The sequence below is a fragment of the Carettochelys insculpta genome, chromosome 3, assembly GCF_033958435.1.
Source record: "Carettochelys insculpta isolate YL-2023 chromosome 3, ASM3395843v1, whole genome shotgun sequence".
Classification (NCBI taxonomy): Eukaryota; Metazoa; Chordata; order Testudines; family Carettochelyidae; genus Carettochelys; species Carettochelys insculpta.
In genome coordinates, this window is record NC_134139.1 from 103,729,696 (window position 1) to 103,750,847 (window position 21,152).

The following is a 21,152-nucleotide window of genomic DNA, read 5'->3' on the forward strand; positions in this document are numbered from 1 at the left end:
TATTGGGAAGTTAAAGTACTATACTCCAACAAAAATGGGTGCCACTGTAATTGCTCATTTTGTACTTCCTCTGCTTCCACCTGCCCCACCCTCCCCAAGCTCTCTGCAGAAACAACCTATTGTTTTTAATGTGGATCATGTGTACAACAAACATACATCTCTCTCTCACTCACTCTCATATAAAATACACATGAATATATATGTACAGTCACTCTGATAAATATCATCTGATATTTGTTCCCCCTGCAGTACAGAGATTATTTACGGTGATGTTGTCCAAAGTATAATATGCTAAGGGAAACAAGCTAATGATTTATCGTGGATGTGCCCAAGTTTTCTGTGGTCCCATAAAGTTTGTTTTCAGCTACCAATCTTGGCTCTCAGTGTTCAGTGCTGTTATTTAGCTCTAATTTATCTCCTAAATGCCTCCTAAGAGCCCAGTAATGCTGCTAAAGTGGTAAAATTTCCTTATGTTTATCTACTTCTTTCCTTGTGCCAGTACAGTAACAATGTTTAACACTTTATTCTGAGAAGAACGCTGATAAGCCTGGGCTAGGCATAGGTTTACATAGGGTGCATCAGCACAGTCATACATTACTAAGCAGCATTGCAAGCATTGTTCTGTTTATCGCCTCAGTGAAATAAAAATAAAGAGATACCTATGGCTTACGTTACTGACCTCCCAGGGTTTAGCAGATTCTCTGGTTTGGCACCTGTTAGGTCCTGAAGGTGGCAGACTAGATAGGTTCAACCTGTAATGCCTAACAAATGACATTGGATTCAAGCAAAGTTTCCTACCACATGCTTCTAGCAGTATTAGTGGCTGAACTCCTAAGATCAGGATCAATATCTTGAAGTCCGACCATGGTTTTCTCTGTCTTCTCAAGGGCAGAAAATGAGACCAGGGTACCTGGGGGCAGTGTTTCCTCTATTTTTTCTTTTTTTGCATCCACGGGCATAATAAATTTTGTTATGTGCATTAAGGCATGTGTGAATGTACACCACCAATACAAACACATGCTGCCCACTGTGGGTGTCTGCAGGCACTCTGCTAATCAGCTGGGCAGCACCTGAATCTCTCCTGGGAGACTGCCAAGGTGCACCGCTTTCAGCACCAGGGAGGATGTTCTCTGCTGGACGTCTGAGCCTGCGTGAGCTTTCTTTGTTTCCTCCCTTCCCCCCTTCATGCTCATTGACTCTGTTTACTACTTAAATGAAAATTAAGGCAGCGCACACACCTTTCTTCGAGGCAGGTCAGTTTGACCAGTTTGGCCTAACTGGAGCCTGAACATGTATTTTTAACATCATACAGGGGAAATTTATAACTTCATGCATAAAGCTGACACATACATTTTACCAACGGGGGCATTGTTAGGATTTATGGGCCTCTACACGGTACTATTAAACAGCTATCCCTGTGCTCAATGGCTTCCCCAGACAGAGGGGACTGATGACATTTTAGAGGTGTGATTTTGTAATCTTCAGCTACACAGTAATGAAATATTTTAAAAACAAGTTTTAAACTAAGCTCCTGTAGGCTAACAGCAAATTTACTGAGAGAGGTAGCCGTGTTAGTCTGTAGCATCACAAATAACAAGGACCTTAGAGACTGACACATTTATTAGGTCATGAGCTAAGTACATGGGGGCAGTACCTGGCAGTCTTGGCGAGGGGCAGGCAGGACTGCTTGTTATACAGTAAATTCAGAAACTGAGATTTTATATCTGGGTTTGTCAAATGCTTGTTAAATGGCTTCATTATTATGTGATTGGCTCTTTGACAGGTTCAATGGTCTGCTAATAAAAGTGAAAAAGCCTTTTGGACCTAAGTTTACTAGAGCCTCTCCAAAGGAAGGAGAGCCATAGATCCAGTGGAGCCCCCAGTTTTGGGGTGCCCTATGCATCTGCGTATTCTGCATATGGGTGAGGATTGTCTTGTTTACCATGATATTGCTGATCAGCAAGTTACGAGATTTCAAATGACACCTTAGCAGGCACATGTTGTACAATAATTATTACAACAGCATACAGGGCGTCACATCACCTCCTGGGTGTATTCCGCCATACTCACTCACCTGGTCCCTCCAACATCTTGGGACAAACACAGCTACAACAGCACTGCAGACAACTGTTCCTTTCACTCCAAACAGTCCACAGAGACCACGGCAGCTGCAAGTGTAAGCAGACACTTTGTCTCCTCTAGTTTAATGTGCAAGAGTCTGAACAAGCGGAAGCGACCACTAGCCCTTGGATAGATGCAGCACATTCCCTGTTCCGCTCTCTCACTCGGGGCAGGCCTACACTTAGGGAAAAAGTCGACATAGGACATGCAATTCCAGCTATGTGAATAGTGTAGCTGGAGTCATTGTACCAAAAGCCAAATTTCTGCAGCATCCCCACAATGAGAGGTCAATGGAAGAAACTTTCCCAGTGACGTCCTTTACTCCTCCCAACCCCATGGAGTACTGGGGTTGATGGGAGAGTGACAAGCATTCAACTAAGCACATCCCTATTAAACCCTCAAATCAACCCCGGGAGATCAATCTCAGCCGTGTTGATATCTGGTTACGTGTGGACAAACTGTCAGGCTCAGCAGTGGTATAGGGACAAACCCTTTCCACTCTTCATACCCTCCCTTTGATACTGAACTACTTTGTTGCATTCAACTTGGATTCTGGCTTTTTACCAATATTTTAGGGGGGAAAGTTTTCATGATTTAAAATTGAATCAGATAGAAAAAAAAAGCAGAAGATTGTGCAAACTGCAGGAAGATGAGACTGAGTACATGAGTTCTCTGCTTCATATTTCACTCATCTAAACCAGAATCTGAACCCAAACATAATGATATGCACAAGCTGATTCCCCCACCCCACACAATAACTTTTCCCAATCTTATTGTTTCACATGCTGAAATATTCCCCATTATAGCTGAACAACTGGTTCATTACAATAATTTAGGGATATATTTCTAGAAATATTTCTATATTTCTGAACTGGTCACAGGATATGCATGGATACACCACACACCAAGAATGGGTCCTTAATGAACATTTTAACCCCATTCTTTATTTCTCTGAAGGAAAAAAAAATCACAAGGTTTCTTTCAGTGGACATTTTTTGGTTACTCATTTTTTCCTAATCTGAAATAATTACACTATGTTCTCTAGAGATGTATGCTTTCTTTCAATAGACTTGGATACTCTTCCACATGTGGAAAAACAAAGCTGGAGACACTAATCTAAGCCAAACTAATAAATCTTGAGGTCTGAATAAGCCATTTAACTGCCAAGAGACTACGCCAGCTAGGCAATATGTAGAATAAGAGTGACACTCTGTGGCGAAACAGTAGTAGTCCAACTTCTGAATCCTTTGTTGTACAACAATGGCATAGTATCTTACTTGCTACTTTAAGTATTATTATTCATATGTTAAATAAATCCAGGGACAAGATTCCATATCTGCAGGTTAGACTCACTAAGATGGCCCATATGAGATATTTTGGGGGTGGGAGGTTAACGTTAGAATCTCTCTGGGTTGAAACCACAAACAAGAGCTGTCTTTATCCCTTCCAGTTTTGAAGGAACTGAAATTATTCATAATCTCCCTCAAGCAAAGCACAATAACTGTGGCAATGGCACTTGGAACAACAGATCCACTTCAGTGTCTTAAAACAGCAGAAGTCTATATCAATTCTAGCCACAGGAAGGTGAAAGAGAACGTTCCTCTGGTTCTGAACCAGGAGCTGAGAAACCTCACATGTCATGCTGCCAGGAAGTATGCCTGAGTGCTGCCAAACCCCAGTGCATTGGTCTGCTCCAAACATGAGCCAGAGGAGGGTATTTTGCTTTCAGAAGAACTACACTGCAAAACACACCAGCCTGAGTGACTCCAATGATGTACCTTTCCTGGATTTCCCTGGGTACTAGCATGAAAGCCACATATGTCATGCAGGCCAAAACAGAAGGTCCTTTCCAGAATCATTCAGGAGAATGCATCTGACTTCTTAATACTTTGACCATTAGGGTCAAAGTTTGGATTCCAGTTAAGCTTTTTTTAAAAAAAATTCTGAACTTTCAGCCCGAGCAGTAAGATAGCTAGAAAATGTATTATTAATCTGATTATATCCCTCCAGTATGACTCTGATTGATGGCTGCAGATAAGACTGATCCGAAGTCTACCTTCAAAGCAAGTTACCTTTGAGGCAAAAGATAAAATATTCACATACATCCACAGGTGTACACTGCTAATTTTCCTCCTCACACAAGCTTAGAGAGTCTTAAGTCCCTTCCCTTGCCATATCCAAATTTAGTGGCAGAGGCAAGTCCCTCATCCCAGCCAGACGAAACAGCTGGGGAACAAAAGAGAACCTAGTATGTCTTTCTTTTGAAGCACAATTTTATCATTGGGTTCATCACACAAACTTACAAAGAACAGTGTTATACAATGATTAGTGGCATTACAAATATAGTTCTCTCTGCTATCTGAGTCACAAAAGAGGGTTTGAACCTAGGCCCTTCAGCATTTTACTACAAACCTATACTGCTGAAGATAAAGAAATAACTTAAATATTAGCTGGCAGCAACAGTAGACTTTTCTTCCACGTGGACCAATAATTACGAGAGGGGGAGATGGCACATGCCTTGTCATTGTGTTACACAATAGCTCCCCAACCAACATTTTTGAAATAAATAGTGTATAAAAAGGGGTGTGTGAGGTTTTAAGGCAAAAGTAACCCCAAATATAAACCTCCCACTAATTTCAGTGGGAAGTTCACACATGGAGTAACTGCAGAACTAGGAAGATCTAATCAACCTATATTTACAGCCCAGAAGAAATAAGCAGACAGACAGAGACAGATAAAAAAGATGGAGAATGCATAGACTTGGCATATTGATGTTATCTTGTTCCTCTAACATCCTCTGTCTGTTACTAAAGCCAGACAAAATGAGTTACTTGTCGTTCCTGCCCCCCAACCGCTTTGTGAATGTGAAAACCCTGAAGAATCAGTGAACAGGATCCATTCACACTGAATAGCTATGCATGGTCAAGTGCCACCCTCGTTTTCACCCATGGACCCACGATGGTCCAGTTTAGCGCTGGGTAATGGACCTTATTACCGAGTTTGTCCTATGATTTTAACAGTGTGCATTTTATCAAGTACTTCGCTACCTTCTCATCCCTAGAAATGACTCCTCCAGGTCAGGTTTAAGCCTCCCTGGGTGAGGAGGGCTGCACCGATGTTATTCATGCGATACCACTTCTGTGGAGAAAGAAGAATGAGGGACACTATATTAGCTTTCACTTGAACTAAATTCTCTGAGGAGGGGAAAAGCCTGCAATAATAGAAGCAAAAGCTATCCCTTCCTATTAAGAAAATACTAACATTTATATAATAGTTGGTAGGTTTAATAGGCAAGGGGTGATACAGCTGCTTCTACACTCGCCCCCTCCCATCGGAGGTGACATGGTAATGAGGTTATTCAAAGCAGGCTAATGAGGTGCTAATGTGCATATTCAGCACCTCATTAACATAATGGCAGCCCTACGAATTTCAAAGTGCAGACTTCGAATTGCAGATTCACAGTGTAGATGGGGGCAGCTTCGAATAAGCACCCCACTTGGACATTCCCTTACTCTGATGGGAGTAAGCAAATGCCCAAGTGGGGTTCTTATTTTGAAGCTGCCCCCATCTTCACTGTCAATCTGCAATTCAAAGACTGCACTTCGAAATTCATGCAGTGGCCGTTATACTAATGTGGCACTGAATATGCACGTTAGCGCCTCATTAGCCTGCTTTGAATAACCTCATTACCATGCCACCTCCAACAGGAGGGGGCGAGTGTAGAAGCAAAAGGGCGGTAACAATAGCCCAGATCTGCTGAACCAGGTGAGCTGTGCCCAGTGCAAAGCTAGGGGACAAGCAAAAAGATGGGTATTTTGGCAACTCCCTAATCCTGATGACAGCAGGCAACAGCCCAAGGCAAGCTAGAGCAGCCTTTAGGCTATTCTGCCTGACAGTGATTTTCAGCAACTCCCAGCAGCCATTTCAGCACCTGGAATTCAACACCACCACTCGTCCAGAGCAAAGAAGTTGTACAGGATCTACCTCTCTTAACTGGAATTCTGTTATCCCGCAACATCCCTCGTCAGGCAGCCTGTGCCTGCTGTCAGCTGCTGGCAGAGAACAGCTGCGGGGAGCCATGGCCAGAGGCTGCAAACAGCCACAGGCTGCTGGGACCCAGGGGTGGTGGCATGGAGCTGGGGTGGCTGGTGGCTGTGAGGACCCATGAGCAGCTAGAAACAGGGACCCAGCTGCCAGGTCCTGCAGTTAGTGAGGAGCCAGGTGCAGAGCTGTGAGCTGGCAGAAGATGACTCTCTCTCTCATTTGGAAAATTCTCTTCTCAGGCTCAAGTCAGTTCCTGTGGGTGCTGGATCAGAGAAAATCAACGTGTAGTAGCAAAGGGACCACTATGACAGGTTAGGATGGATTTTAGTCTGTTTTGCATCACTTGCCAAGAGATTTGGATTGTGTTAGCAACTCAGCCATTGACTTGCTCTGTGACTCTGGACTTAATCCCAAGTTCCCTATCAGTAAAATGGGAGTAATGATTCTTGCCCCATTTGTACAGACTATGGACAAAAAGTGCTGTTTAAGAGCTAAGTATGATTGAGAGCTTGCTTGAAACACAGAAATCCCTGGATGGAATGATCAAGGCATACGGCAGCGTGTTAAAATAACTGCACATTGCATAAAAACAAAAAAGGTTTTGTATGAGATTCTGAAAGGCGGTGCAAAGCAAGCTTGTGAAGCTCGGTGTCCTCCACACCAATTGGTCCAGAAGCGGAGCTCTCTTTATGAATTCGGAATAAACAAGCCACTCCTGCACACAAGGAGGCGACACATGCTAAAGTAGAGTGTGTGTCCATGCAAATTGGTTTCTCTGGCTACAACTACGCCCACACAAATAGCAAGCGCTTGACTGTCAGATTTCATCATTCAGGAAAGCTGAGCAAGGCCAGTCTAAGAGGAAGTATCTGTACCTCCGGCATGTTGTGTTTTGAGAGAAGCAGAGACTTGCACAAGTCTGCAGCACACAAGAATCTACAACACACAGCTTGTGAGCAGTTCGCACTTGGGTCTGGGTGGCCTAGTGGCTAGGCCCCCTGGCCAGGGCCTCTTGGGTGGGTCTGCAGCCCCCACCCAAGCATCTATGAGTTGAGTTTGGGGCATGGCCCCGAGAATCTAGTTCCCCCTTTTGCTGGGAGAGGGGTTCCCTGGGGAGGGGCTCGTGCCCCCTCAGTACCTGGGGGAGGGTCCTGGGCTGTACCCTCCAGAGGCTAACCGGGTGGCAGCTCTGGCCTGGGACCTCCTGCCTTAGAACCAGCTCCTCCCTCTTTGTTGGTCAGCCCCAAGGTGAGCTGGCTTCCCTCCCTTTGTACCCCTCCAGGCCTGACGCTGGCCACAGGTGAACCAGGGTGGGGCTGATTGGGCTAACAGGCCTTGTTTAACCCCTGCCTTGCCTGGCCTCCCTCTCACACTCCTATGCAGCTGTTGTTGCTCTTTACACTCTGCACACACCTTTTATTGATACCGTATGGCTTTTTTCTTTTCTGTATGTGGGAGATATTTAATCAGAGGTGCTGGAGTAATTGGCATCGTTCTGGTGCTTAGAGCAATTGAAGCAAACTGCAAACCCTGTGTATGATGGAAACTACTTCAAGTCAGTGGGTGCAGCTGCACCCCCAGCACCTATGTATTTAATAGTAGGAAACTATGTTCTCATGTTTAAAAAGAGCCACTGCTTTTTGCTGAGGTAGAAAATAATTTGTTTGTGCTTCAGAGGGCCAGCAAAACTGAGATTTTAACAGCAGCAGCAGTTTTCACAAAACTGCAATTTTAACAAGTTAAACACAAGGAGATTTACACCAGGATTGCCAGCCTAGCTTCTGGGAAAAAAGAAGTGTACATGATTTATTGCTTATTTATATTTTGATACAAACTTCTTCCAGGACTAGACTCTTCCCACACCACTATCGGGGTAGCCAACCAGTTAGAGACTAATTAAACTAGCTGTAGAGAGAGTGCAAAGAGCCACATATTTTATATATACATATATATTTATCTATCTATACATGTATGTATATAATATATATCTGTCTATATAGATATACAAAATATATAATACGTGGCTCAATGTCCTCCCCCTCCCCCAGAGCCAGGCACCCCAGCCCCCTGTTCTAACCCAATCGCCCCTCCCTTTCCCCAGAGCCAGGCACCCCAACACCCTGCTCTAACCTAATACTCCCACTCCCCTTCCCCCCCGGCCCAGCCATCCCCTGCAGCTCTACCCCAATGCCAGCTACTCACTGGAGCTGCCGCCATTTGCTTCTCCCTCCAAGCTGGGCCATGTGCACAGAGTGGTAGTGAACACTCCCAGCACACAGCTCCAAGCAGGAGCTGCATTTGATTGCTCATTTCATTGGCCACCCCTGCACCTTATTGACAGAAAGTGCTTTAAAGCAGCAATATTTGGGCAACTGCTGAACTTCACAATCAAACTTATCTGATTTTCTTTTTCACCATCTTATGGGAGAGTACTAATTTCCCCTACAGACTGAACAGTTCTGATTCTCTTCTCTAAGAACTGCCCTGTCTACAGAAAAAAGCAAAGTGTTTCTTAGTGCAGAATGTTACACAGAAGATCAACGAAATGTGCTCTGCTCAGAAGATTTTACTTTCTTTTCCTGTTTAGTTTTCTTAAACCAAAGTAAAATGCATGAGGACTGGAACTGTTTGTTCCTAGCTTACGGAGAAATAGAATATTTTACCAAAGAGGAAGTTTAGAGCAGGTGTGTCCAACCCGCGGCCCGCAGGCCGCATGCGGCCCTGGACAGCTAGTAATGCGGCCCCACAAGATTGTAAACTTTTAACATTATTATGTGATTTATATACATTAACTATATTATATATTTTATATGCGGCCCAAGAATAATTCCTCTTCACTCAGTGCGGCCCAGGCAAGCCAAAAGGTTGGACACCCATGGTTTAGAGTGTGAAGACTTTGGGCCCAATTTTCAATGGCATTTAGGCTCTTTTATAAATCTCAGTAGGTGCCTAACTGCATCTTTAGCTCCCTAAATACCTTTAAAAACCTGGAACCTCATCACTTTTGACTAAATGTAAATGGCTAAAACTCCGTGAATATTATTTGACTTTTTTTTGTTTTGTACTTCTATGAGAGTTCCTTGGAACAATCAGTTTCTGGGAGCAATAAAGTTGTTTGTTTAGTTTTATTATGATTTATGATTCAATAAAATTCAGACATGAAAATAATGAAATGACATATTCAGAGAAATGAGAACTTTGCCCAGTGATTACCTCAGACACACACCACTCTAATGCTATTACTGACAGGAAAAACAAGCAATTTGCTGTATGGTTCCTGGAAAATGATAAGACACTTCCACTCAGCTAGAACAATCACCTGCCAAACTCTCCTTTCTACAGAAGCACGTAAAGAGCATTCCTTTCGTTGGTACTGCCTCCCCTGCCCCCCCCCACCCCAAAAAAAAGCCCTCCTATAAAATAATCCCACAAAGTTAATCAAACAAAATTTAGAATTTTTGAGATCTTCATTAACATGTGTTTCCTTCAGTCCTATTAGAACTCTGTCAGAGAGCTGAGATAAAACTTCTAAAGGCACATACATGACATTGGAACTAAAGATTTTTCTGTACTGCACTTAGATACCTGTGAGTGGCCTGTGCCAGCTGACTCGGGCGTAAGAGTCCCTGACTGGGTGGCTGTTTACTTGTGGTGTGGACCTTAGGGCACAGGCTACAGACCAAGGTCTGGAACCCTCCTACCTCACAGGGTCCTGGAGCCCAGACTCCAGCCCAAGCCCAGATGTCTACACCACAATGAAACAGCCCCTTCCCACCGAGCCCCCACAAGCTCAAGTCAGCCGGCAAAGACTAGCCCAGGATTTTTAACTGCAAGATAAACATACCCTGAGTTCCATTTTTAGAAGCAAGCTAGATGCCAGATCACCAGAGGTGTCTATGGATACCTAACACAAACAAATCGATGGGAGATTGGTGTTTAAATATCTTTACCAGTCTGAGGGCAGGTTTACACTTGACCTTAAAGTCAATCATAGATATGCCATTCAAGCTGCCACAATTGTGTAGATGGAATCGATGTATCTAGGATGGACTTATCTGGCCATCCTCACTGAGGCAGGTCAACAAGAGAAACTCTCTCACTAGGAGTAAGGAAGGTCGACAGGAGCGAGGAGTACAAGGGTCAGCTGTTGACCCCTGAAAGATCACTTTTGTGCATCCCCACTAGGTATGTGAAACTGATCCCTGGAAGATCAACCCTGACCAAGTTGATCTCCCAGATATTATAGACGTAACCTCAGTCTTAAAGAGCTTAAGTCTCATTGAAAGCTAATAGGTTAGCAAGTCACTCAAGCCTTTTAAAAAAGGTTACTTCTGATACATAATTTCTGATCTTAAATATTTATAATTGTACTGAGCCATAGAAACTGACAAGGTTTAGGTGGCTTGCTTTTATGATTCAGTAACAACAAAATATCTGGTTTTCCCAGCAAAATGTAAGGTTGTTAAAAAAAATCTAGTTCACAAATACAAATGAATCCTTAGCAGCAGTATGGATAGATGTGGAAGAGGGAGTAGAGAAAGATTTCACCTGCACATGAAGCTCTAAAGCAGATCAGACTAGAGTAATGTTCACAACATGGAAAATACAAGGGAGCTATTGAGACTGGTAACTTGAATGTGAAAGAAAGAACCCAGACAGTAAAAATTCCATGGATGTCTCAAATTTAATATGATATCCTAATCAGTTTTAAAACACATCCAAAAACAATCCTATAATCTACCTTGAACTCCCACAGAGAGCCTGAAAGTGAGTACAGCAGTTTTTCAAGCTTCCTTGGGACTGTGACTGAATCCTGACCTACAACAACCTTCAGCTTGTCTACACAGGAAAGCCACACCAATATCAACCACTGTGCGAATGTAAACAGATACAGTTATACAACTGCCATGTGCACACACTTCTTTTTCAAAAAAGAGGACCCATTTTTGGTTTAGCTTACCTCAGTTTGGAAGGGGTTTCAACTAAACCCATACAAAGACACCCCTACGCAGGAATAAGCATCTGCACACAGGGAGTTATACTAGTACAACTATTACGATATTGCTGACGTTCTTAAACGGCACTGCACTCCAACCTCCTTCTGACAACAAAAATTACTCAGGGAAATCAAGAGGAACAAATGCACAAAGGCCTGAAGCTCCCGGACGCTGCTGTCAATGCAGCATCTGCCCCTTTGAATGGCTAGCAAAGTGCCTGAGCACTGACCCATGCAGCTGTAAGGGCTGTGGCATACCATGGCCCGAGTGGCATTGAGGATCGGCCCCGCTCCTTCTGTCTGAGGAACCACCCCTCCCCCCTGCCCCACACACACCCACACCTTGCCCCAGAGCCCCCAGAGATTTGTCAGCCCTGCTGCTGAAGCCTGAGCCCATCTGAGCCCTGCTGCCGCAGGCAAGGGGGAGCCAAAGTCTAAGCCCAGGAGCTTCACTCCCACACAGGGGGCCTGTAACCTGTGCCCTGCTCCCAGAGCTAAAGCCCCAGGGCTCAGAATTCAGCCACGGATGATGGGGCTCAGGCTTTGGCTTCAGCCCAGGGCCCCAATAAGTCTACTGGCAGCCTGGTGACCCCATTCAAACAGGATCACAACCCACAGTTTGAGAACCACTAACCTACTGGTGTAACTGGCAAAACTTTCTCATATAGCCAAGCGCCAAACAATAATCTTTTTTTTGGTTATGCAGACATACCACGTAAGCAGCAGCTCCCAGGAAAGGTGATGAGGATGAGACCCATTAGACTGTGGAAGCTCTTTGCCTATTACGAACATGGTGGAAGCCCTATTGTTTGGTGGTGACAAAGCACTGAAAACTATTAGGCAGGGGACCAATAACAAACTGGCAAGACTATGGGTTGGAAGAGAATGGGCCAGTTTTTCAAACAGAAAGCTCAGGCCCACAAAATGTTTCACTCATTTTTGTGCACTATTGTTGTGACTGCACCTGCAAGTCAGGTGACTATACATCCCAATGGTAGTCTAGACACCTAAATAGTCACTGGAGCATGCAGCCACCTGATTTGCACACACAATCACAGTGGTAAGCAGCACATGCAAACACAGCACAATTCTGACATGCAGTTTTGCACAGAGATCTCAGGTGCCAGCCCCTGAAAACCGAGCCCAATAGCTCTAGCTTTTTCATTTGCTAACTTCCAGGGTTCCATGATATCTGCACAGTGCCATGTGGTTGGCAAGAAGTGGTGATGACGATACTGAATGTGTGAGAATAATTATACTCAAAGCCTGCTCCTGCCTCCATTTCAGCCAACGGCAGAACTCTCATCTCTGATATCTGCGGGGCAACTGCTATTTATTAGTAGTGTATGGTGAGGGGAAAGTATGAAAGGCATTGTAACTGTGCAGAGGCTTGAGCTAAGGCAAGTCAGACTGATATATTGTTTTGGCTGCTGTTTGAAAAACCCCGTCAGCATCATCCAACCAGGTAGTCTCATATTTCTTATCATGGCTGAGGATTCTGGCAGTAGAATTCAAAGCGATTGCAATTTTTGTAGATAAGCAGATGGTAAGACAACACACAAAGAATTACAATAATCCATGTGTGATGCTGCTAAAACATAAATTAAGGTTTCCAAGGCATAAAGTCTAGGATTTTATGGAGATGAACTACTTTATGGACCCACACAGCAAACATGTGCTCATCAAAGTTACCAGAACAGCACGAAGCGCTTGGCTGATATGTATCTCCTGACCTAATAAACTCATCAACTCAGTTCCCTCCAACTTATTCAGCAAGAAATCCATTGAAACTAGTACTTTCTAGTCCAAGTTTTAAGGACTCAAAAATCTTCTAAAAATATTGAATCATATGGAGTGGGAGTTCTTTTATTGTGCTTCCTTAATTGCCTTCAAAACTGAAGTTTGTAGGGTATTTTTGGGCAAGAAAACTAGTGGTAAGCAAACCCCATGCTTCAGGGCTTTCAACTGATCACAGGTATGATCAGGAAAGAACTCCCCCTCCCATTATGCTCTAGTATTGCATAGCTGGCCAAGTCATTTATGAGGACGATGTTGCCTGCCTCTGAATCAGAATATACACTATGGGGTAGTGCAGAAAGCAAGCGACCAGACTTGAACAACTAATGAGCTAATCAATTATGCTAAATCCAATGTAGTAACACTTTTTAGTTCAGATTAAATAATTATTTTCCTAATAGCTCAAGTCAACATCCAAAAAAGTACAAATCCAGGTGATTTATTGGTTTTGTGTAAAACATCAGACAAAAAGGAGACGAATAATTGGAGTTTTTTGCCTTATAAAGTTAAGGTCTGAGGTATTTTTTAGGCTCTAAAAAAAAGGTAGTAAAAGATTATTCTTTGGTTAGTTTGTTTTAAAGGGTGAAGTGACACTGAAAAAAATCACTCTGAAAATGGTATTGAGAGGTACCGAGTGCCTCGTTTTTCAATGCTTCAGAACAGACAAATGGGCTGACTGCCAACGCCAACATCACCTATTCATAGTGCCCTTTTTGTTTAAAAAAAAAAAAAAAAAAGAAAGAGAGAAGCCGGTACTAAGACAGCTCCCCGCCCCCCACTCCCAGCCAATCCCACATCTGGGGCTGCTGAGGTACCGATTCTCAGTACCAGCAAGTACCAGCACAAAAAAGCCCTGCCTATTCAACCTGAACTGAAGGTCACCCTCTGCAGTTTTTATTTTACCACATCACCATGAGATACATCTTGTGTCCTCTGTTAAGATGTGCAGGTGAACTAAAGGCAGAATGTAAGACTGTAATTTAAACATAGCAAGAATCCTGTTAAGTGAGTCAGGGAACACAATCTAATTTATCAGAGAGGTAGCCATGTTAGTCTGTAGCTTTGAGAACAACAAGAAGTCTTGTGGCACCTTTGTTTGTTTGGAGTTTGGAGTGCTGAGCTGAGCGTTTGTTTGAAAGGCCATGTGCTCGGGCAGGCAGTTGGAAGCTGTGAGTCTTGATTAGGTTTGAATCGAAACACTGTGTGCAGATTGGCTGAGCTGTAGGCAGAGGGAGGAGCTATCAGGGAGGCCGAGCACTTAAACCCCACTAGTAAGCAACCAGGGAGCTTTGCGACCGGGTGCTTGCGACCAGGGTGAGTGCTAACAGGAGGGAGTTTTGAGAGGGGAGTTGAGAGGGGGAGCTTGGAGGGAGCCAGTGACTTCTATTGCCCTTAAACTTAAATCCTTTATAACAACCTCTATCTGAAACATTTAATTAAACCCTCATATATAATTAGAGTAGGAAATGGAGGCAGAAGCCCAGCAGCAGAGTGGGGGCTATCCTGTTTATTGTGTCGAGTGCAATATGTATGACTACCTACCCTGTGGGCGGGTGGCGTATGTGTGCACTCGATGCAAGGAGCTCCTGGCCCTCAGAGACCAAGTGCGTGCTTTGGAGGCCAGGGTGGCTGAACTGGAGGAGCTAAGGAAGGCAGAGGTGTTTGTTGATGAGACTTTCCGGGACATAGTAGGGCTGTCCCACCTCCAATCTGACGGTCCTGATGCTGTTACGGAGGATGAAAGGCTCAGGGAAGGAGAGCAGTCAATGGGAGCAGAGGGAAACCATCCCATAGTTGGGACCCTCCTTCCAGAGGGTGCTATTGTATCCTCTCACGCCGAGGATACTTCTCCAGAGGAGGGAGCACCAGCTGTTAGGAAGAAGTAGGTGTTAGTAGTGGGGGATTCGATCATTAGAAATATAGGTAGTTGGGTTTGTGATGACCGGGAGAACCGTATGGTGACTTTCCTGCCTGGTGCGAAGGTTGCGGATCTCTCGAGGCATCTAGACAGACTTATGGGCAGTGCTGGGGAGGAGCCGGTGGTTGTGGTACATGTCGGTACCAATGACATAAGGAAGGGTAGAAGAGATGTTCTGGAGGCCAAATTTAGGTTACTAGGAAAGAGACTGAAATCCAGAACATCTATGGTGGCATTCTCTGAAATGCTTCCAGTTCCACGCACAGGGCCAGGTAGACAGGCAGAACTTCAGAGTCTCAATGCGTGGATGAGACGATGGTGTAGGGAACAGGGGTTTAGATTTATTAGGAACTGGGGACACTTTTGGGGTAGGGGGAGCCTATACAGGAATGATGGGCTCCACCTAAATCAAGGTGGATCCAGACTGCTGGCATTAAACATTAAAAAGGTCGTAGAGCAGTTTTTAAACTAAGAGGTGGGGGAAAGCCGATTGGTGGGGGGGAGCACCTGGATCGGACGGAGACTTCTCTTACACGAGGCTCCATAGATAGGGATTCCCTAGAAGTTAGTCAGATAGGGAATGTGGGAAATAATATATGGGCAAGCTCAGATGTGAAACAATTGCATATAAAAAAATCCAACGCTTCTGTGAAAGGCGGACATATAAATAGTGGTAGTTTTTTAAAGTGCTTTTACACAAATGCTAGGAGTCTGTCTAATAAGATGGGTGAACTGGAGTACCTCATATCAAAGGAGGAAGTTGACATAATAGGCATCACAGAAACATGGTGGAATGAGGACAATCAGTGGGACACTATCATACCGGGATTTAAATTATATCGGAAAGACAGAACAGGTCGTGCGGGTGGCGGAGTGGTACTATATGTGAAGGATAATATAGAATCAAATGAAGCAAAAATCCTAAAGGAATCAAAATGTTCCACAGAATCATTATGGATAACAATTCATTCCTCTAATATGAATATGGCATTAGGAATATATTACTGACCACCTAACCAGGACAGTGATAGTGATGCTGAAATGTTAAGGGAGATTAGAGAGGCTATCAAAATAAAAAACACAGTAATAATAGGAGATTTCAATTATCCCCATACTGATTGGGTACATGTCACCTCAGGACGGGATTCAGAGATTAAATTTCTTGATGCCTTAAATGACTGCTTCTTGCAGCAGCTAGTACAGGAACCCACAAGGGGAGAGTCAATTCTCGATCTAGTCCTGACTGGAACGCAGGATCTGGTCCAAGAGGTAACTGTTACTGGACCACTTGGAAATAGTGACCACAATATAATAACTTTTAATATTCCTGTGTTGGGAAGAACACCGCAGCGGTCAAACACTCCGGCATTTAATTTCAAAAAGGGGAATTACACTAAAATGAGGAAGCTAGTTAAACAGAAACTAAAAGGTAGAGTAACTAAACTAAAATCCCTGGAAGCGGCATGGAAACTGTTTAAAGACACCATACTAGAGACCCAACTTAAATGTATACCCCAAATAAAAACAACACAGTAAGAGACCTAACAAAGAACCACCATGGCTTAACAGCCAAGTTAAAAAGGCAGTGAGAAAGAAAAGGGCAGCTTTTAAAAAGTAGAAGTCAAATCCTAGTGAGGAAAATAGAAAGGAACACAAACACTCCCAAATTAAGTGTCATAATGTAGTAAGAAAAGCCAAAAAAGATTTTGAGGAACAGCTAGCCAAAAATTCAAAAAATGATAGTAAAATGTTTTTTAAATACATTAGAAGCAGGAAACCCGCTAAAAAAGCAGTGGGGCCCTTGGACGATAAAGATATAAAAGGAGCGATCAAGGAAGACAGTGCCATTGCAGAGCGATTAAATGATTTCTTTGCTTCAGTCTTCACAGCTGAGGATGTTACAGAGGTTCCTAAATCTGAGCCAGCCTTTTTAGGTGACAAATCTGAGGAACTCTCCCAGATTGAAGTGACATTAGAGGAGGTTTTGGAGTTAATTGATAAGCTGAATAGTAACAAGTCTCCAGGACCAGATGGTATTCACCCAAGGGTTCTGAAAGAACTCAAATGTGAAATTGCGGAGTTATTAACAGTGGTTTGTAACCTATCCTTTAAATCCACTTCGGTACCCAATGACTGGAAGACAGCCAATATAACACCAATATTTAAAAAAAGGCTCTAGAGGAGACCCTGGCAATTATAGACCGATAAGTCTAACATCAGTACCAGGCAAATTAGTAGAAACAATAGTAAAGAATAAAATTGCAAGGCACGTAGAAGAGCACGAATTGTTGGGCAAAAGTCAGCATGGTTTCTGCAGAGGGAAGTCGTGTCTAACTAATCTATTAGAATTCTTTGAAGGGGTTAATAAACATGCGGACAAGGGGCACCCAGTGGACATAATATAGCTAGATTTCCAGAAAGCCTTTGACATGGTCCCACACCAAAGGCTTTTATGTAAATTAGGTGGTCATGGGATAGGAAGAAAGATCCTTTCATGGATCGGGAATTGGTTAAAAGACAGAAAACAAAGGGTTGGAATAAATGGTAAATTTTCACAATGGAGGGGGGTAACTAGTGGTGTTCCCCAGGGGTCAGTCCTGGGACCGATCCTGTTCAACTTGTTCATCAATGATCTAGAAAATGAGGTAAGCAGTGAGGTGGCAAAGTTTGCAGATGACACCAAGTTGTTCAGGACAGTCAAAACCAAAAGGGATTGTGAAGAACTACAAAAAGATCTCAGCAAACTGAGTGATTGGGCAGCAAAATGGCAAATGAAATTTAATGTGGGTAAGTGTAAGGTAATGCACGTTGGAAAAAATAACCCAAATTACACGTACAACATGATGGGGTCAAATTTAGCTACGACAGATCAGGAAAGGGATCTTGGAGTTATAGTGGATAGTTCTCTGAAGACATCCACGCAGTGTGCAGCGGCAGTTAGTAAAGCAAATAGGATGTTAGGAATTATTAAAAAAGGGATAGATAATAAGACAAAAGATATCATACTTCCCCTATATAAAACTATGGTACGCCCACATCTTGAGTACTGCGTGCAGATGTGGTCTCCTCACCTCAAAAAAGATATACTGGCATTAGAAAAGGTTCAGAAAAGGGCGACTTAGATGATTAGTGGCTTGGAACGGGTCCCATATGGGGAGAGGCTAGAGAGACTGGGACTTTTCAGTTTGGAAAAGAGACGATTGAGGGGCGATATGATAGAGGTATATAAAATCATGAATGGTGTGGAGAAAGTGAATATAGAAAAATTATTTACCTTTTCCCATAATACAAGAACTAGGGGACACCAAATGAAATTGATGGGTAGTAGGTTCAAAACTAATAAAAGGAAATTTTTCTTCAAACAGCGCACAGTCAACCTGTGGAACTCCTTGCTGGAGGAGGCTGTGAAGGCCAGGACTCTATTAGGGTTTAAAAAAGAGCTTGATAAATTTTTGCAGGTTAGGTCCATAAATGGCTATTAGCCAGGGGTAAAGTATGGTGCCCTAGCCTGCAGTACAAGGGCAGGAGATGGATGGCAGGAGATAAATCACTTGATCATTGTCTTCTGTTCTCCTTCTCTGGGGCAGCTGGCATTGGCCACTGTCGGCAGACGGGATACTGGGCTGGATGGACCTTTGGTCTGACCCAGTATGGCCATTCTTATGTTCTTATGTTCTTATGTAGATATTTTGGAGCATAAGCTTTTGTGAGCAAAGACCCGCTTCATCAGATGCATGAGTGGGGGAGTGGTTTCAGGGGGTATTTCAACAGCGGGGTCCCAGTAAGAGGAAGGGCCAGAGCTGACAAGGTCTATTCAGCAAGGTGGAAATGGCCCAGTATCAACAGTACTTATCAAAAGAGGAAAAAACAAGTCAGATCAGACAGGGGGATGTGAGCCTTTGTCAGAGTCTAATGGGGAGCTATTAGCATCCAGAGCAGAGAAACCGCCTTTGTAAACTGTGAGCCACTCCCAGGCTCTGTTTAATCCATGGTTAATGGAGTTCGGTAATGTACAGAAGCCTGTGGGGGAACACTTCAATCTCCCTGGACAATAAAAATTGATAAATAAATAAAATTGATAAATAAAATAAAAATTGATAAATTTTTGCAGGTCAGGTCCATAAATGGCTATTAGCCAGGGATAAAGTATGGTGCCCTAGCCTTCATAACAAGGGCAGGAGATGGATGGCAGGAGATAAATCACTTGTCTTCTGTTCTCCTTCTCTGGGGCACCTGGCATTGGCCACCGTCGGCAGATGGGATGCTGGGCTTGATGGACCTTTGGTCTGACCCAGTATGGCCATTCTTATGTTCTTATGTTCTTATGTTCTGGACACTCAGGGGCAGATTTAAAGGTGACAGTCCTGAGACAAAAAAATTTCAAAAATCAAATGGAGAGAGAAAACTCTGAGCTGCAATTTATTTGCAAATTTGACTCCATTAACCATGGATTAAGCAGAGACTGGGAGTGGCCTGCATTTTACAAAGGCAGTTTCTCTGCTCTGGGTGCTAATATCTCCCCATTAGACTCTGACAAAGGCTCACATCCCCCTGTCTGATCTGACTTGTTTTTAACTCTTTTGATAAGTATTGTTGATACTGGGCCATTTCTACCTTGCTGAATAGACCTTGTCAGCTCTGGCCCTCCCTCTTACTGGGACCCCACATTTTAAATACCCCTCTGAAACCACCACCCCTACTCATGCATCTGATGAAGCGGGTCTTTGCCCACGAAAGCTTATGCTCCAAAATATCTGTTAGTCTATAAGGTGCCACAAGATTTCTTGTTGTTCACAATCTAATTTAGTCATTCATTGGCCCTGTGGTGCAAACCGAAATAAAGAGTGAACTCATTTGTTCCATATATTAGCAGGCATGACTTGCAGTGCATATAAGGTACAGAACTGTTGAGCAGGAAGATAACACTTTCACAGTCACCTTTCAGAACAGAACTGCACTTTAAGATGTAAGTGATTTTAGTATCATCATTATATCTATCTATACAGAGAGAGAGAGAATTTTCCATGAGCTGTGAAACAGACACACAAAAAGACCACAAACCCACCACATCTGAGTTTCTCTCTGCTGAAAAGTCACCTGACAGCAAGATAAATGGACTGGCAGCTGTGTACATTTTCCAGACCTCCTGCTTGTTTAGTCTCCTGATTAATGGTGAGTGCTATACTTAGTCTAATTTATCTCTTGCATACCTGTACATTGTTCAGACTCTAAGGGAAAGTTTACGTGCAGATGCACCCAGACAATAAGATGATGCCACATTGAAAATGACTATACTTTAATTTCAAAGCGAGTCCCTACAAGACTCATTGCTGAGGGATTCAGTATCTCAGTTTATCATGGTTTTAAGTTCCTATTACACGTTCACTGGCAGCCCACAAGCTAGTTATAGCATTACAGTAGAACAGCCACAGTGGCACCATGAGAGAACAAAGATATCCAGTTGTTAGCTGGGCGAATGTCACAGTTCATTTGACTATCTTACAGAGACATAACAAAGGGCAGAAAGTTTGAATGCTGATAGAAAGGATGGAATTTTGGCTCCAAAATGTTCTTTCCCTTATGAAGACATTTATAAGCAAGATAAGAGATAGTGGCCTTCAGTGGCCATGTGGTCACCCCAAATCTTCATAGCGAGCAGCTCCCTACTGCCGCCCAAGCAGACCTCTCCTCCCCGCCATATTATTACAGGGGGTTCTGGGCTGAGCTGAGAGAACCAATCCTGGGCAAATTGCTTAAAACTGGGCCACTTACAACCCAGACCAGAATTTCCTTCTCAGTCAGGCAAACCAAGCCAGCCCTACAAATACCTCTGCCAGCTCCACTGTCCAGACAGAAGCTACATAAGCCAACCCACAGATTCTCCAGCTGCTCCTAATGCCCAAACCAGCAACCCTCCTTCACCCAGGTGAGAGGCTATGAAAACCTATTTCACCAAATCCACACAGATTCTTCCAGACCCCAAAGGGACCAACCACATTCCCAGGTCAATATATATTTAGATCTTAGCCAAATCACTACACTGTGTCAATCCTTTAGAATCTAAAATCTAAAGGTTTATTAACAAAGAAAGAAAGAATACTGTGAGAGAAAAAAATTGTTAAAGTGGTACATTACATACATCACTTAGAGCTATTGCTGCAGGCCAGCGGTGTTATATGCGGATTTCTTGGAAGTCTCTGAAAATACACCCCCTGAGGGATGGGACCCTAGTTCAAACAAGCTTAGTTCATGAGGACTGAAGACAAAGATGGTCAC

The 21,152-nt window shown here is 43.5% G+C and overlaps 1 long non-coding RNA gene across 1 annotated transcript in view; it reads right to left on the reverse strand.

Annotated features, from left to right (window-relative positions):
* Window positions 1–2,083: 2,083 nt before the first annotated feature.
* The window catches only part of LOC142011294 (uncharacterized), a 34,093-nt gene continuing 15,024 nt past the window's right edge, over window positions 2,084–21,152 (reverse strand). Inside the window, exons 2-3 of the long non-coding RNA XR_012645034.1 lie at window positions 5,169–5,259; window positions 2,084–2,168 (exon numbers count right to left, since the gene is read on the reverse strand). This is a non-coding gene — a long non-coding RNA (uncharacterized LOC142011294). The remainder of the gene's footprint in view (window positions 2,169–5,168; window positions 5,260–21,152) is intronic.